Raw genomic sequence first — 18,274 nt, forward strand, 5'->3', positions numbered from 1 at the left:
CGCGTGGGTGTGAGATTGCTGAGTCCCTGTGGCTCACAGATACTACAACTCCAGATGCAGGTCCAGGTGTTTCTGCTCCGGTTGACGATTACGAGCTCAAGTGGGAGTTCGACGAGGACTCTCAGCGATACTACGTGTCTTTTCCGGATGATCAGTAGTGGTGCCTAGTTGGGGTTATCGATTCAGGGCCTTGTCGCATGTTGGGGGTCTTTTCTATTTTGGCACCGTAGTCGGGCCATGAGTGATTTGTATGATGGATGTTATTTATGTACTTTGATGTGACGTGGCGAGTGTAAGCCAACTACGTTTCTCCCCTTTATATTATTTATGTACATGGGATGTGTAATGATTTCCCGACTTGCGACATTGCTTTCAATGCGGTTATGCCTCTAAGTCGTGCCTCGACACGTGAGAGATATAGCCGCATCGAGGGCGTTACAGTCACGTCTAGGATGTGTCCCAGTAGTGGCCTTGTGGAGTGGAGTTTCGATACCTCGTTCTTCCGCTGTCGAGTAGAAGTTTCTCTTATCGTCGAGGCCCATGAGATGTCTACTAAATAATGTACATAAGTGCAGCCGCACCATGTGTGCCTCTTGGCCTTGCTTGTTATGTAATATTCAAACCTTTATATTTGCAAGAAATCAATAAAGCGGTTATTTTCTGCACCAAGTTGTTGTTGTGTGTTATCAGAAGACTTGATCTTTGGGCTGACAATGCAAGGTAAACCGGTTGCTCTGAGCCGGGGTGCCACAACACTTGGTATCAGAGCCGCGTTGACTGTAGGACACCCTAGACAGCCGACATGTTGCAATACGGTAGATATAGGTCTTTGTGGTGACCGGAGTGTGCATCTGCACTTGGTTGTTGCATTGCATGCATATAGTTTACTTTTGTTGCTGATCAGCTGATGTTGCAAGTGTAGATGGCACTAGCTCCATATCCGTATCATCTTGAGCCAACACCTTTCACTTTTCCACACCTGCTTCGTAACATGTGGCACCAACTCTACCCCGACGGTGACGACCCTGTGTGCCATGTGCATAGAGAGCATCTTGCAGATGGTGTGTACAAGTATCATGCGGAGGTCATTATGCACAACAACACCTTGGTGGGCACCTACACCCACTCCTCCAAGGGCAGGCTTCCTTCTACACCTGACCAGGCGATCCAGTTTTCTGCATTTGAGGCTCTCAGCGACTTGTGCTATAATGAGATTCAGGTGCAGACACACCCAGGTTTCTATTTCTACCCATCCCTGTTTGACACAGGACGAGTCTGTTTTCCTACCATTGATCCATAGTGTGATCATTCTGCCAACTACATGTCTCATTACATAACAGTCGGGTACCTTTTGATCCACAACTTATCCTAGTAGCTGAACTACACTTGAGACGTGCTCGCTACCGCTCGATCTGCGTTTGTTCCACCTTCACTTTCACTCACACCACTCGTTCCTCCAGTTACTTTACCACCACACACGTTCGGTAAATCCCTAACTTCCCAGAGTAACTTGGATACCTCGACTATGACTCTGCACGAGTCTCCAGCCGAGTGGGCTCTACTTCTCACTACCCCAGCTGCTCCTATGCTTCAGAGCCATCCTGCACCAGACTCTGAGGGAGAGCCATCCCGTTAGCATCGTCGTGTTTCCTTTGCTCTAGAGGTTTTTGTTAGCATCATCAGTTTCGATTCAGAGTCCGAGGCAAGGGAGACGCTAGCAGGATCCTGAGCTTGCTAGTGTGGTTTCTGCCACCATGAGTAGACAGTTATGACGTTGATTTATGATCACATGCATGTAGTAGTATTATCCATGATGTTGTACTTCCATGTATGATGTGTGATGTTATGTATAATTATGTTGCTTTTTTATTCGCCTTGGTTTTCCTCCCCTTTTTCGCGATTGTTTCTTTACCTCCTCATTTTTCCCTTAATGGATGTTGCCCACCTCAATGCTTCGTATTGGGAAACAAATATAGGATGACAAGGTGTGGCAGCAGTAGTCATGGTGGCGATGACATCCCAATTCGTCGATCCGCTAGACAAGCAGGACATTCTCCGGAACCATATCACCCACCCACTCCTCCACCACAAGCACCCACAACAGAGCAGATTATGCGGATGTTTGAGGAGAAGAGAAATCAGGACCTGGTGGAATTCTTGAGAAGTATGCAGACTATGGTTGGGAAAAATAATCATAATGGTACTCACTTCAAGTTGTTGGATTTGTAGAGGATCAAACCGCCAAGTTTCAGTCAAGCAGTAGACCCTATGGAAGCGGACGACTGGTTAAGGACCATTGAAAAGAAGCTAGAAATTCCTTGTATTGAAGAAGCCGATAAGGTTCCCTTTTCCACTCATTATCTGGAAGGGCCAGCTGTTATATGGTTAGACAATACAAAACTTATGTGGTCTGCTGAAGATGAAATTACTTGGGATAAATTCAAAGATAAATTCCACAAGTATTATATTCCTGCCGGTACCATGAAGGTCAAGCAGTGAGAGTTCCTTGCCCTTATTGAAGTGAACTCTAATATAAGTAAGTATTTAATCAAGTTCAGTAATTTCGCCTGCTATTCCACTCGTGATGTAGCCACTGAAGAAAGGAAGATAGATCGGTTCCTTGGAGGGCTCAATCATACTCCCCCAATGTGTGCTCAGTATGTTGGACTTTCCCGACTACCAAACTTTGGTGAACAAGGCACTCATCACAGAAAGGGAGCACATGCTTGTTAATGATCATAAGTCTGTGTATGAAGACTGCAAAAGCAAGTTTGAACCCAAGAAGGAAGGACAAGCTTTCCAGAAGATTCATACTTGGCAACAGCCGCAATTCGAGTTCAAGCCAACATGGAAGTAGGGTAACACCAAGACTAAGAATCAAGTCAAGAATTTTTTACAAACCCCATGAAGGAAGATTGTCAGCATAACAATGCATGTCACTCCTGTGGCCAGACTGGCACTATGCCAGACAGTGCCCCAAGAACAGAAAGCCGCCAACAAACCTAAAGCCTCAACTCAATAATGTGGGACAATTCCCCAACCAGAAGTATATTCAAGGGCGAGTTCATCACATCTCCGCAGAAGAAGCCCAAGAAGCACGTGAGGTGGACATTGGTATGTTTCCTGTTAATAACATACGTGCAACAATTTTATTCGATTTTAGGGATTCCCATTCTTTTATTTCGCGGAGTTTTGTTGCCCAACATCAGCTTACTTATACTCTTCTGGACAAAGTTATGGTGGTACAACCCCCCGGATCCATGCTTAGGACAAATATTGTATGTCGGGGCCTGGAAATATCAATCAATGGAATTATTTTCCCCACATCTTGGTAACCACTGAATCCTCTAAGTTGGATGTTATTATGGGGATGGATTGGTTAACAAAACATCAAGTCTATATCAATTGTGCAACTAGAGAAGTTACATTAATAAATCCCTCAGGACAGCCAACTCAGTTCTTTGCCAGTAGAACCAAGTTAAAGAGAGGTATGGCTTATGCAGCTATCGCCACAGACATGGATTTGATTCTAGTGGTCAGTGAATTTCCAGATGTGTTTCCAAAAGAACTGCCAGGAATGCCACCCAACCGTGAGCTTGAGTTTTCAATTGATCTGGTGCCTGGTACAGCACCAATTTACAAGAAGTATTGTCGAATGCCTTCGTCTGAATTAGTAGAGTTGAAGAAACAGTTCCATGAGATTCTTAAAAAGGATATATTCGCCCCAGTTCATCTCCTTGGGGTCACCTGCCATATTCGTGGGCAAGAAAGATGGTAGTCTCCGGATGTGTGTAGACTACCACACTCTCAATGATGTCACAGTCAAGAATAAATACCCTCTTCCCAGGATTGACAATTCATTTGATCAACTCATTGGAGCTCAAGTATTCTCCAAGATTGACTTACGAACCAGGTATCACTAGCTGAAAATCAGAAAAGAAGACATTCCCAAGACAACATTCACTACACGATATACAAGCTATATGAATATACAGTCATGTCATTTGGACTGACTAACGCTCCCGCCTTCTTCATGCATATGATGAACAAGGTGTTCATGGACTTCTTGGACAACTTCGTGGTGGTATTCATTGATGATATCCTCATATATTCCAAAGGCAAAGAGGAGCATAAACAACATCTCCGTGCAATGTTGGAGTGACTATGAGCCCATCAACTTTATGCAAAATTTATCAAATGTGAATATTGGCTTAAGGAAGTGGGATTCATTGGGCATACTCTATCCGCTCAAGGAGTGGTCATGGACCAAAGCAAAGTGACAAAAGTAGTGAATTGGAAGGCACCCATTACAGTGATAGAAATCTAAAGTTTCTTGGGTCTGGTAGGCTATTACCGTCGTTTCATTGAAGGCTTTTCAAAGATCGCCAAGCCAATGACAGAATTACGAATCAGAAGTTCATATGGATAGAAGCATGTGAGAACAGTTTCAATAAGCTAAAGACCCGTTTGACCACCGCTCCAGTGCTGACTCTACCAGACATTTACCGGAACTTTGATATCTATTGCGATGCATCCAGGCATGGCATTGGGTGCGTGCTTATGCAAGATGGAAAGGTCGTGGCTTATGCATCCAAACAACTATGGCTACACGAGGAGAACTATCCTATGCATGACCTGGAAATGGCCGCGGTGGTACATGCCTTAAAAATTTGGAGGCATTACATTATTGGAAAAGATGCCAAATCTACACTGATCACAAGAGTCTCATGTACATATTCACTCAACTGGACTTGAATCTCCGACAAATAAGATGGCCTGAATTGGTTAAAGATTATGACCTTGGCATCAACTATCATTTCAGAAAAGCTAATGTGGTCGCCGACGCTCTTAGTCGCAAACCGGCCACAGCAAACTCACTAATTGAGTCCTTGCACCAAGCACTTCAAGAAGAGATAGCTCAGCTCAATATGGTCATTTATGATGCAAGATGCACAGCTACTTTGGAAATCACTCCCACCCTGGAAGACGGGATCCGCAAGGGTCAACCTGAGGATCCATTTTTACTAAAGGTAATTGCCGGAGTGCGAGAAGGGAAGGCATAAGATTTCCACATAGATGACCAAGGTACACTATGATTTTTGAATCGAGTCTGTGTACGTGCTCATGGGGATTTAAAGCAGTAGATATTGAAGGAGGCTCATGAATTTGCATATTCTATTCATCTCGGATGCACTAAAATGTATCAAGGTCTGAAACAGACATTCTGGTGGGACGATGTGAAGAAATATATAGCATATTATGTCGCTTGCTGTGATATATGCAATAAAGTAAAGGCTGAACATCAGAAACCCATCGGTCTACTGCAACCCTTGCCAGTTCCACAATGAAAATGAGATGATATTTGTATGGACTTCATCATGGGATTACCAAAGATACCACGAGGAAATAACGCTATATGGGTTGTGGTCGACATGCTTACAAGGGTGTCACACTTTATTCCAATAAGGACCACCTACCATGCAGACCAACTAACTCAACTCTATATATATCCAGGATTGTTAGTCTGCATGGCGTACCCAAGACTATCACTTCAAACCGAGGATCTTTGTTTACCTCGACATTCTGGCTATGTCTCCACCATGCCTTGGGGACCGCTTTGAAGCATAACACTGCTTATCACTCGCATACAGATGGACAAATGGAATGGGTTAATCAAGTCTTGGAAGACATGCTTCGGGCATGCGCTCTTGCTTATGGATCCAAATGGGAAGATAGTCTGCCATACGCTGAGTTCTCCTACAATAACGACTATCAAACAAGTCTCAAGATGTCACCTTGTGAGGCTCTATACAGACATATATGTCGCACACCTCTGAATTGGTCCCAGAAAAGAGATAACCAAATCTTCGAGACTGATTTGATGATGGAAGCAGGACAACAAGTTAAAGAAATTCGGGACCGATTGCAAGTAGCTAAATCTCGTCAAAAGAGCTACTATGATACAAAGAATATACATATTAGTTTTGAAACAGGTGAATATGCCTATCTCCGAGTTACCTGATGTCTACTATGCAACTTTATTCTTGTAGACTCGTGTTGGGCCTCCAAGCGCAGAGTTTTGTAGAACAGTAGCAATTTTCCCTCAAGGGAGGCGTAGGATGAAGATGGTCTCTCTCAAACAACCCTGCAACCAAATAACAAAGAGTCTCTTGAGTCCCCAACACACCAAATACAATGGTAAATTTGTATAGGTGCACTAGTTCGGTGAAGATATGGTCATACAAGTGTAGTAATGATAATAGATATTGATTTTTGTAATAGGAACAATAGAAAATAGCAGGGTAGCAGTTGATAAAATGGAGCACAAACGGTATTGCAATGTTTGAATAGAGGCCTAGGATCCGTACTTTCACTAGTGCAATCTCTCAACAATGCTATTATAATTGGATCATATAAGCACCCCTCAACGTGCGATGAAGAATCACTCCAAAGTCCTTATCTAGCAGAGAGCATAAGAAGAAATTGTTTGTAGGGTACGAAACCACCTCAAAGCTATTCTTTCCGATCAATCTATCCTAGAGTTCGTACTAAAATAACACCAAGCTATTCTTTCCGATCGATCTAACCAAGAGATCATACTAAAATAACACGATATGATACACATCAACCAACTATAATGTCACCCAGATACTCCAATGTCACTATGAGTATCCGTGAGTTGATTATACGATACTACAATTTCAGATTTATAATACTCAATCCAACATAAAGAACTTTGTCGGCGTTCTAGGAACCAGGGTACCCAGACTTTCCTGCCCGCGGCCCACGGCGTGGCTTGGTCAACGGCCTAGTACGACCCATCTTCAACATCGACAACACAAGACCCTCGTGAGGCGGACGATGCCAAGACTTCCAGAGGGAGCGGCCTCGCCCTAGGCTAGCTCTCGAGGAGCGGAGATTCCTATGCAGGCGGCCACCTCGTGAGGTCCGGGTGACGTAAGCCATGACAACCAAGGCCAGGCAGGCGCCAATGGGTGCAATACAGTAGGTTTCCTCTTTGGTGCTAAGGAGGCAAGCACAGGTGCGGAGTTCCAAGGGATCAGCCAAAGGTTTCCATTTTCGTGCTACAAGACCAAGACCACCAGGACAGCAGGACAGAGGTCATCGCCGAGCCCACCCTGACGTCACGACCAGAGGCTTTGCAGGCGAAGACCACCTTTTGTTAGGATAAGATGTACTATTTGTCTCCTTTCAAACTTGGCCGTTGTGGGATCCCTTCCCGTCTTCATTTTGGGGGAAGAGGACCAAGTCCACTATAAATATATGTTAGCCACGACCATAGGAGGGGATCGAGCCATCTGAACCCTCACCAGCTCAGACCAACACAATAACAAACCTCCTGAGGTAGTTCTTCCTCTGTACTAGTTCATCCTCAACCTACCTTGAGGCAAATCTACCACGAAGAAGGGGTAGGGTCTTACACTGCAAGGTGGCTCGAACCTGGGTAAACTCCCGTGTCTCTTTCCTTTCCCGTTCATCGAGCTAGGTAGTGAGAGCAACGAGTTGGTAGGATGGGGAGATTGAGTTCTTTGCACGCACCCCAGAGTTTGAATCTTTCTTGGGTCTGCGGAGCCCCGGATCCGACATTTGGCACGCCAGGTAGGGGTGCGTCGAAGATTCACCTGCTCGTCTGCAGTATCCCGCCCTCACTGTTCGGCTCTCATGGCGGGCGTCGCTCCACTGGATGGGCCGCCGGGCGCATTCGGAGGCGTTGCGGGCCACCGGGCTTTCACCCCCGCCCTACGGCGAGCGCAGTGGCCGCCAAAGTTCAGGTCGGAGATGCCGCCTCGATATGACAGCACGGCGGATCTGGCAGGGTTTCTCCAGGCATATGTGGAGGTTGTCTGGGCGGCCGGCGGTGACGACAAGGTCATGGCGAATTGGATCCCCATGGCCCTTACGGGTGCGCCACGTGCCTGGCTCCTGGGCTTGCCAGGCCTCCTGGGAAGAGGTGCACATCCTCTTCATCGCGCGCTTCGCGGCACTGGTGCCCCACACCGTCGCGACCCTCCTTGGCAGCTCGCAGGCGCCGGCCTCGGACCGCCATATCAAGCAATTCTCCCGCCAGGCGGGCGCCACCCACGGGCAGTGGGGAGCCCCTCCAGGCTGGGTGGCGCCCAAGGCTGACCTCACCTTCGACTCGAGGGACCACCCCGAGACCACGACCGGCGCTGGCGCGCTCCCTATGCTCTACATCTCCACCATCTGCAATGTGGCCGTCACCAGGACCCTCATCGATGACGGCGCTTGCCTCAACGTCCTCCCCGTGGAGGCATTCAGCCTGCTTCATGTGCCTTACGGCCAGCTCCTCCCCACCAAGACTTTCTCTGGGGTCGTCGATGGCTCCACCTTCCCTCTAGGGCAGATCCGCCTCCCTATCACCTTTGGCACACGAGATAACTACCGCATCGAGCTCATCAACTTCGACATCGCCCGCATCAGCCTCCCGTACAATGCCATCCTCGGGTATCCAGCCCTGGCCAAGTTCATGGTGGTGACACATCCTGGCTACAACCTCATGAAGATGCCGGGAAGCAGCGGCGTCCTCATCGTGGTCGGGGATACTAAGTATGCATTCTTGGCCCTCAAGCTCGCCTTCAAGGCCGCGGCGGCCGCACGACCACGCGGGGAGGGGGCTCTGGAAGGCCCGGGAGCCACACCAGCAAATAAGAAGCAATGTTTTCCAAGATCGGGCCGAGACGAAGTAGGTGCCGGTCGACGAAGACGGGGGGTCAGGCTCCACCTTCACCATAGGCGCCGACCTCCCCCAGATCAGGAAGAGGCCCTGGTCAGCTTCCTCCGCGCGAACAAGAATGTGTTTGCATGGGAGGCGGCGGACCTGGTCGGGGTTCCACGTGGGGTAATCGAGCACCACCTGATGGTGTGCCCCAACACGCGCCCGGTAAAGCAGAAGGTGCGGTGGCAAGCACCAGAGAAGCAGTCGTTCATCGTCTAAGAGACCCGCAAGCTACAAGAGGCCGGCGTCATTCGGGAAGTACGGCATCCAGATTGGTTGGCGAACCCAGTTATTGTCCCCAAGAAGGGCGGGAAGGAGCGCATGTGTGTCGATTTCACCAACCTCAACAAGGCTTGCCCTCAAGACCCTTTCCCTCTCCCGCGCATCGATCAGATCGTCAACTCCACCGCCGAGTGCGACTTACTATGCTTCCTGGATGCCTTCTCGGGCTATCACCAAATCAAGATGGCAGTACATGAAGTTGAGAAGACGGCTTTCCTGACCCCGTGCGGGGTGTACTGCTACACCTGCATGCCGTTCGGGCTGCACAATGCCGAGGTAACCTTCCAGCGGCTGATGCACATCGCCCTGTGTCAGCAGAACGCCGAGGCATACGTCAACGACATAGTGGTGAAGTATCGGGAGGCAAGAACCCTTATCAAAGATCTGGAGGAGACATTCGCCAGCCTGTACAAGGTGAACCTGTGACTCGACCCAGAAAAGTGTGTGTTTGGCGTCCCGTCCGACAAGCTGTTGGATTTCCTGGTGTCGCACAGAGGGATCAAAGCCAACCCGGAGAGATTCAAGGCTATAGAGAGGATGAGTCCACCGCAAACCCTCAAAGAGATGCAGATGCTTGCAGGCTATGTAACCTTTCTCGGGCGTTTCATCTCCAAGCTAGGGGAGCATGCCCTCCCCTTCTTTAAGCTGATGAAAAAGAAGGGCCCGTTTGAGTGGACTCTCGAGGCTGACACAGCCTTACAAGACGTCAAGAGGTACCTCACCAGCCCACCGGTGATGGTAGCACCGCGCCCCTCGAACCCTTGGTGCTCTACCTAGCCGCCACACCTCACTCTGCTAGCGCAGCGCTTCTGGCAGTTCGGGAGGAGTGCCCAGTTAAGGGCACGCGGCATAGCGCCCCACACCTGGCCGAGACGCTGCAGCCTCGGGGCAGTGCGCCTGAGGCCTTGGACGCTCCTCTGATCAGCGGGACTCCTGAGGATGGTGCTCCTGAGGCCATGGTAGCCCTGTCAAATGACAAAGCTCCAGAGATTCCCCAGCCTCACGAGGCATAGGACCCTGTCGATGCTTCCACCCTCGTCGAGAAACCGGTGTACTTCGTCAGCACGATGTTGCGTGATGCGCGAGCGTGCTACCCCATGCCACAAAAGCTCTTTCCACACTCCTCATTGCCTCCCGGAAGCTGCATCACTACTTCCAAGGCCAACCGATCAAGGTTGTCTCAGCTTACCCCTAGAGAGGGTACTCTGGAGCCCTAACGCCGCGGGAAGGGTTGCCGAATGGAACATTGAATTGCAAGCATTCCAGTTCGAGCTCAGCACCACCAGGATCATCAAGGGTGCGGCCCTCGCCGATTTTGTGGTGGAGGGGACTGATGCCCCTGACCGAGAAGTGGGAAAGGACCATTCTCTCACACCCGGAGATGAAGCACCCGATGGTTGGGTCATGTACTGTAACACCCTCGATGCAACTATATCTCCCATGTGTCGAGGCACGACTTAGAGGTATAATCACATTGAAGGCATATGTCGCAAGTTAGGCAATCTTCACAAACATCCCAGGTAATAGATAATAAAAGGGGAGATAACATAGTTGGCTTACACTCGCCACATCAATAAAGAACATAAGTAACATTACATCAACCAAACACTCATGGCCCGACTACGGCGCCAAAATAAAAGAGAACCCAACATGCGACACGGTCCCAATCACCCCCAACTGGGCACCAATACTGATCATCGGGAAAGGAAACATAGTAACATTGAGAGTCTTCGTCGAACTCCCACTTGAGCTCAAGCGCGTCTCCTGGAGCAGAATCATCAGGCCCTGCATCTGGTGTAATAGTAATCTGTGAGCCACAGGGATTCAGCAATCTCGCACCCTCGCGATCAAGACTATTTAAGCTTAAAGGTATGGCAAGGTAAATATGTGGAGCTGCAGCAAGCGACTAGCAAGTATGGTGGCTAAACTTATTCACAAAAGAGAGCGAGAAGAGGAGGCAAAGCGCGAGCGAGAAACTAGAGAACAACCTGCGCAAACATTACTCCAACACCGTGTCCACTTCCCGGACTCCGCCGAGAAGAGGCCATCACGGTAACACACTCAGTTGATTCATTTTAATTAAGTTAAGGTTCAAGTTATCTACAACCGGACATTAACAAATTCCCATCTGCCCATAACCGCAGGCACGGCTTTCGAAAGTTCAAATCCCTGCAGGGGGGTCCCAACTTAGCCCATGACAAGCTCTCACGGTCAACGAAGGAATAGACCTCCTCCCAAGACATTCCGATCAGACTCGGTATCTCGGTTACTCAAGACACTTCGACAGGTTAAAACAAGACCAGCAACACCGCCTGAATGTGCCGACAAATCCCAATAAGAGCTGCACATATCTCTTTCTCAGGGCACACTCAGATTGTCTTAGGTACGGGTAGGCCAGCCCAGAGTTGCCCCTGGTGGCCACCGGCAGCTGACAGGTGGACCAACACTCAGAGGAGCACTGGCCCGGGGGGTTAAAATAATGATGACCCTAGAGTCTGCAGAACCCAAGGGAAAGAAAAGGCTAGGTGGCAAATGGTAAAACCAAGGTTGGGCATTGCTGGAAAAGCTTTAATCAAGGTGAACTATCAAGGGGTTCCCATTATAACCCAACCGCGTAAGGAACGCAAAATCCGGGAACATAACACCGATATGACAGAAACTAGGGCGGCAAGAGTGGAACAAAACACTAGGCGAGAGGCCGAGCCTTCCACCCTTTACCAAGTATATAGATGCATTAAGAAAACATGGCAATATAATGATATCCCAACAAGTAAATAAATGTTCCAACAAGGAACGGCCTCCAATCTTCACCTGCAACTAGCAACGCTATAAGAGGGGCTGAGCAAAGCGGTAACATAGCCAATCAATGGTTTGCTAGGACATGGCAATTTGGGAGGCTTGAAAGCAAGTGGTAGGCATCGTAGCATTGGCATAGAAAAAGAACGAGCAAGCTAGCATAGCAAAGATAGTAGTGATTTCGAGGGTATGATCATCTTGCCTGCACAGTTGTCAGAGTTGACTGGATCCTCGAAAGCAAACTCAACGGGCTCCTTGTTAGCGAACTCGTCTCCCGGATCTACCCAAACAAGACAAACAAGCAACAAGGATACAATCAACCACGTGCAACTCAAACAACATGATGCGAAGATGGTATGCTATGCGAGATGCGATGCGGGATGCATAAGCAAGATATGACAGGGAATGCATGAACCTGGCCTCAACTTGGAATTCCAAGTGTTCCACTGGAAAGATGAGATGAAATCGCTTGAAAATGATATAAAGAACGCCGGAATCGGAGTTACGGTTTGGAAATGGCAAGCGATTCAAATATGGCCACGTTCTGCGATTTACAGCAAGTAACCATCTAAATGCAATGAGATGAACATGCTACAGCACCCAAACATGACAACAAAACACATTGCAGGGATGAATTTAAGATGCTTAACAAAAGTCTAGCACTGAGCTACGGCCAATTCATCCATTAACAGGTTCAAACAAGCATGGCAAAAATGCACATGACAAACAGATCTCAGACTTAGTGAAATTAACACTTGTCTGGAATTTCAGATCAGGTAGCACTCTTCGAAGCAACAAAACTACATGCTACAGGACCTGAACATGGCAAAGTAAAGCATGGCATGGAGCTACTCAAAGATCTTAACAAAAGTCCCTTAGTGACCTAGAGCCAAAAGGGATCAGAAAATACAATTGCAAGCATGTGAACATAGCAAAAACATAATCAGTTTTCAGACTTAGTAAAAACTGGCACATGCTGAAATATAACTCAAGTAGGCATGTTTACGAGCTCGATGCACTCACTACGGTGCAAGTCATGACAAACTAAGAATACATCCATCAAGAATACACAAAATTCAATCTAAAAATGGCAAGAACAAAAGCATAGCATGCACGGATCAACTACAACATCATCGGCAAAATTGCAAACAAGTTGACAATCTGCCCAGATTCACAAAGTAGCAAAAGTAGAGCTCGATTGACTCAAGCTAGGGTGCTCTATAATTTGAAACAAAGACATGGATGGATAGAGCACTAGAAGATTAACAAAACATCCTTACTGATCATCCTCAAAAGAGGCACGGATCACTAGGAAACAACATGAACATATGGCAACATGAGATGAACAGCTCAAGGACTTAGTGGAATAACTAAGTCCCTGAAATCAGAATTAACAAGTGCACCACTTTGCAAGCTTGTGCTAGTCACCACGCACATCACAAAAATACATGGGTTGCACCTCTGGAAAGATGACAAAACCCTTAACAAAACATATGTAGAGCATCAGGGCATATCATGCACACAATAATCATGGCAAAAATGACAAAAAGCTAAACGGAGTAGCAGATCTGACAATTATCTCAAGTAGCCTTCTTCTAACAGCATTTTGGGCATCAAGATGAACTCAAATGAAAATTATGCAATGGAATGAAATGATGTACTCTCTGAGATGAACATTTTGATATGCTATATGCATGAATTGGAGCTACGGATGCAAAGTTACGGGGCCGTGAACATGAGCACTTGAACTGAAAATATCAGGGACTTAGTAGAAAAAAAATCAACCTCCGATCTAGGGTTTCCAGATCTGCACGCAATCCGAGGCGGCGGCGCGAGCACTGTTCACCGGCGAGCTCGGTCGGCGGGAGAGGAAGAAGAGGCGAGGCCGGCCGAGGAGGCGGCGCGGGGCGGCGGCGCTCGCCGGCGATGAGGCGGCGGGGCGCGGCGAAGGCGGCGCGGGCGACGCGAGGAGGCGGCGAGGCGGCGGCTTCACCGGAGATGGCGCGCGGCGGCGGGGCGGCCGGCGACGGGGAAGGCGCGGGCGGGCGAGGGAGACGAGGCCCGGGCGGCGGCGGCGGATGTTCGGCGCGGGGCGGATAATGTCCGTCGGCGGCGGGGTGGAAATTTAGGGTTTCGGGGAGAGGAGATCCACGAATTTTTGGAGGGGGGTGTTTAAATAGGCATGGGAGGAGCTAGGAGAGTCCAAATGAGGTGCGGTTTTCGGCCACGCGATCATGATCGAACAATCTAGATGATGGAGCAGGTTTAGGTGAGTTTTGGGCCAAATTGGAGGGGTGTTGAGCTGCACACACACGAGGCCTTTTCGGTCCCTCGGTTAACCGTTGGAGTATCAAACGAAATCCAAATGATACGAAACTTGACAGGCGGTCTACCGGTAGTAAACCAAGGCCGCTTGGCAAGTCTTGGTCCAATCCAGAAATGTTTAATCCCCACACATGAAAGAAAGGTAGAAATGACCACCGGAGGAGAACGAAGCGCCAGAATGCAAAACGGACAACAGGGAAAATGCTCGAATGCAAGAGATGAACACGTATGCAAATGCAATGCACATGATGACATGATATGAGATGCATGACAAAGACAACAACACACGGAGACAAAGACCCGAACCCAAGAAATAAATTAACTTAACGCCGGAAACGACAAGAGTTGGAGTACAAATTGGGAAAGTTACATCCGGGGTGTTACAACACTCCACCACTACGAAAGGATCTCGTCCCGAGATCTAGGACTGAAAGAACGCCGGGTACTCAGAACGGAGGTGATCCTCGCGTTCCCAGGTAGCTTCACGGTCGGAATGGTGTGACCACTTGACTTTGAGAAATTTGATTGACTTGTTGCGAGTCTTGCGTTCAGTCTCTTCGAGAATAGCAACTGGGTGCTCACGATAGGAGAGATCTTCTTGGAGCTCAATGTCCTCGAAGTTGACGGTGCGGTCAGGAGTCTTGAAGCACTTTCGAAGCTGAGAGACATGGAACATGCCATGAACATTTGCAAAGTTTGAAGGAAGCTCGAGTTGATAGGCGAGGTCTCCTCTCTTGCTGACAATCTTGAAAGGTCCCACGTATCTAGGGGAAAGCTTCCCTTTGATACCGAAGCGACGAGTACCTTTCATAGGAGAGACACAGAGGTAAACATGATCTCCGATCTCGAAAGCCAAATCACGGTGCTTACTATCATAGTAGCTCTTCTGGCGGGATTGGGCTGCTTTGAGGTTATCACGAATGACTTTACACATTTCCTCTACCTTTGTGATTAAGTCATTACCCAAAAGCTGACGTTCACCGGTTTCAGACCAGTTGAGAGGGGTACGGCACTTCCTGCCATACAGAATTTCGAATGGGGCCTTGCCCGAACTTGCTTGAAAACTGTTGTTGTAGGAGAATTCAGCATAAGGAAGACAATCCTCCCACTTCATGCCGAAGGAGATCACACAAGCCCTGAGCATATCTTCAAGAATCTGGTTGACACGCTCGACTTGACCGCTAGTTTGAGGATGGAAAGCTGTGCTGAAGCGGATGTTGGTGCCCATGGATTTCTGAAAAGAATCCCAAAACTTCAAGGTAAAGATGCTGCCACGGTCTGAAGAGATCACTTGTGGAATACCGTGCAGAGAGACAATACGAGAGGTATAGAGTTCCGCCAATTGAGCTGCAGTGATTGACTCTTTGATAGGCAGAAAGTGAGCCACTTTGGTGAGTTTGTCAATGACAACGAATATAGCATCATTGCCACACTTGGACTTTGGAAACCCAGTCACGAAGTCCATTTCTATGTGGTCAAACTTCCATTCTGGAATGGCAAGAGGTTGGAGGAGACCAGCTGGCCTTTGGTGTTCTGCCTTCACTCTTCTGCAGACATCACATTCATTCACGAATTGAGCAATCTCGCGCTTCATTCGAGTCCACCAATAAGCCTGCTTGAGGTCCTGATACATCTTCGTGCTCCCAGGGTGGATGGAGAGGAGAGAATAGTGAGCCTCGTTCAAGATCACTTTACGAAGTTCACCTTTGGGTACCACAATACGATCCTCGAAGAAGAGGGTGTCTTTGTCGTCAAGGCGGTAGCACTTGTACTTGGGTTCTCTTGGCAATCCCAATCTTCACCTTTTTCACCATAGCATCAAGAAGCTGGGCTTGGCGAATCTGGTCTTCCAAGGTAGGAGAGACTTGAAGGTTGGCGAGGAAACCTTGAGGAACAACTTGCAGATTAAGTTTGCGGAAAGCTTCACAAAGCTCGGGTTGGTAAGGCTTGAGAATCAGACTGCTGCAATAAGCTTTCCTGCTCAATGCGTCAGCAATCACATTGGCCTTTCCTGGAGTATACTCGATACTCGGATTATACTCTTGAATCATTTCGACCCATTGAGTTTGCCTGAGGTTGAGATTAGGCTGAGTGAACATGTACTTGAGACTCTTGTGATCAGTGAAAATGTCCACTTTTCTTCCCAATAGAAGATGTCTCCAAGTCAAAAGAGCATGCACAACTGCCGCCAACTCGAGATCATGAGTGGGGTAGTTCTTCTCATTAGGCTTCAACTGGCGAGAAGTATAAGCAAGAACTTTCTTCTCTTGCATCAATACTGCGCCAAGACCTTGGAGAGAGGCATCACAAAAGACCTCGTACGGTTTGGATTCATCAGGCGGAGTCAGAACTGGAGCAGTGATCAATTTCTATTTCAAAGTGTTGAAAGCAATGTCACACTTCGGAGACCAAATGTACTTGACGTGATTCTGGAGAAGATTAGAGAGAGTCTTCGCGATCTTAGAAAAGTTTTCAATGAATCTTCAGCAATAGCTTGCGAGACTGAGGAAGCTACGGAGTTGCTTCACGTTCTGAGGAGGTTCCCAATTCACAATTGCAGACACCTTCTCAGGATTCACGGCAATACCCTTGGCAGAGATGATATGACCAAGATAAAGAACCTCATCGAGCCAAAATTCACACTTGGAGAACTTGGCGTAGAACTTGTGTTCCCTTAGCTTATCAACAACCAAACGCAAGTGCTTGGCATGATCTTCCTTGTTCTTGGAGAAAACCAGAATGTCATCGAGATAGACCAAAACGAAGTCATTGGTGTAGGCGTTGAAGATGAAGTTCATCATGCGAGAGAACGTCGGAGGAGCGTTGACGAGGCCAAAAGACATGAAAGTGTATTCATATGAACCAAAGCTTGTCCTGAAGGCCGTCTTGGGAATATCTTGCTCACGGATTCGAATCTGATGATAGCCCATACGGAGATCAAGCTTGGAGAATACTTGGGCACCTTTGAGTTGTTCGAACAGCTCATTGATGTTGGGAAGTGGGTATTTGTTCTTGATGGTCTTCTTGTTCACTGGACGGTAATCAACACAAAGTCGGTCCGTTCCATCCTTCTTCACAAAAAGAACACCACAACCCCACGGAGAAGAACTAGGCCGGATGAGACCCATTTTCTCTTGAATATCGAGTTGCTTCTTCAGCTCCTTCAACTCTTCAGGTTCGAGCTTGTAAGGACGCTTGCACACAGGTTCCGTGCCAGGCTCAAGATCAATAATGAATTCAACTGGCCGGTGCGGAGGCATTCCTGGAAGCTCTTCTGGAAAGACGTCTTGATATTCGCAAACGACTGGTGCAAGATAGCATCCAGTTCACTCTTCTCATTGAGAGAAAACAGACGGATGGTATCATCACGAGCGGCAAAGACAATTACATCCTCAGACGAATGAGTCAATTGAATCTGCTTGGCTGCACAATCAAGCTGAGCCTTGTGCTTAGAAAGCCAATCCATTCCAAGAATAAGATCAATATCCAAGTCACCAAGAACCGTAGGGGAAGATAGAAACTTGTAATCTCCCAAAGTGATAGTAACATCCGGAGCAATGGAGTTAGCATGCATGCGCTTACCGGGAGAGACAACTGCTAATGGACTAGGCAAAATTTGCAAAGGCAAACCATGCTTAGCCGAAAACGGTCTCGAGATGAAACAATGCGATGCACCCGTGTCAAAAAGAACTTTAGCTGGAATATCATTAACAGGAAGGTTACCCATGATCACATCTGATGAGTCCTCTGCCTGGGCTGCATTCATCAAATTGACCTTGGCATGCTTGGGGTTATGCTTGACCACAGCTGTACTTGCCGATCTGACAGGAGAAGGAGGAAGACGCCTCTGGTTGAGACACTTGTTGGCATAGTGACCCTTCTATTGGCACTTGTTGCACGTGACCTCTGAAAGCGGACGGTGGTACGGAGCACTCGATCTTGGAGCTTGAGACGAAGTCTTGTTTTGAAAGCCAGGGTTGAGTGGGTGGGAAGAACCACTGCCACCTTTGCTCTTCTACTGATACGGCTGACGGAACGGAGGAGGAGGAAGCCAATACTTCTGCTGCTTGGCCACTTGAGTAGAGGAAGGAGTAACATCTCTGACTCGCTTCT

This window comes from Triticum urartu, chromosome 2A (assembly GCF_056163025.1).
Source record: "Triticum urartu cultivar PI428250 chromosome 2A, HENAU_Tu73, whole genome shotgun sequence".
NCBI lineage: Eukaryota > Viridiplantae > Streptophyta > Magnoliopsida > Poales > Poaceae > Triticum > Triticum urartu.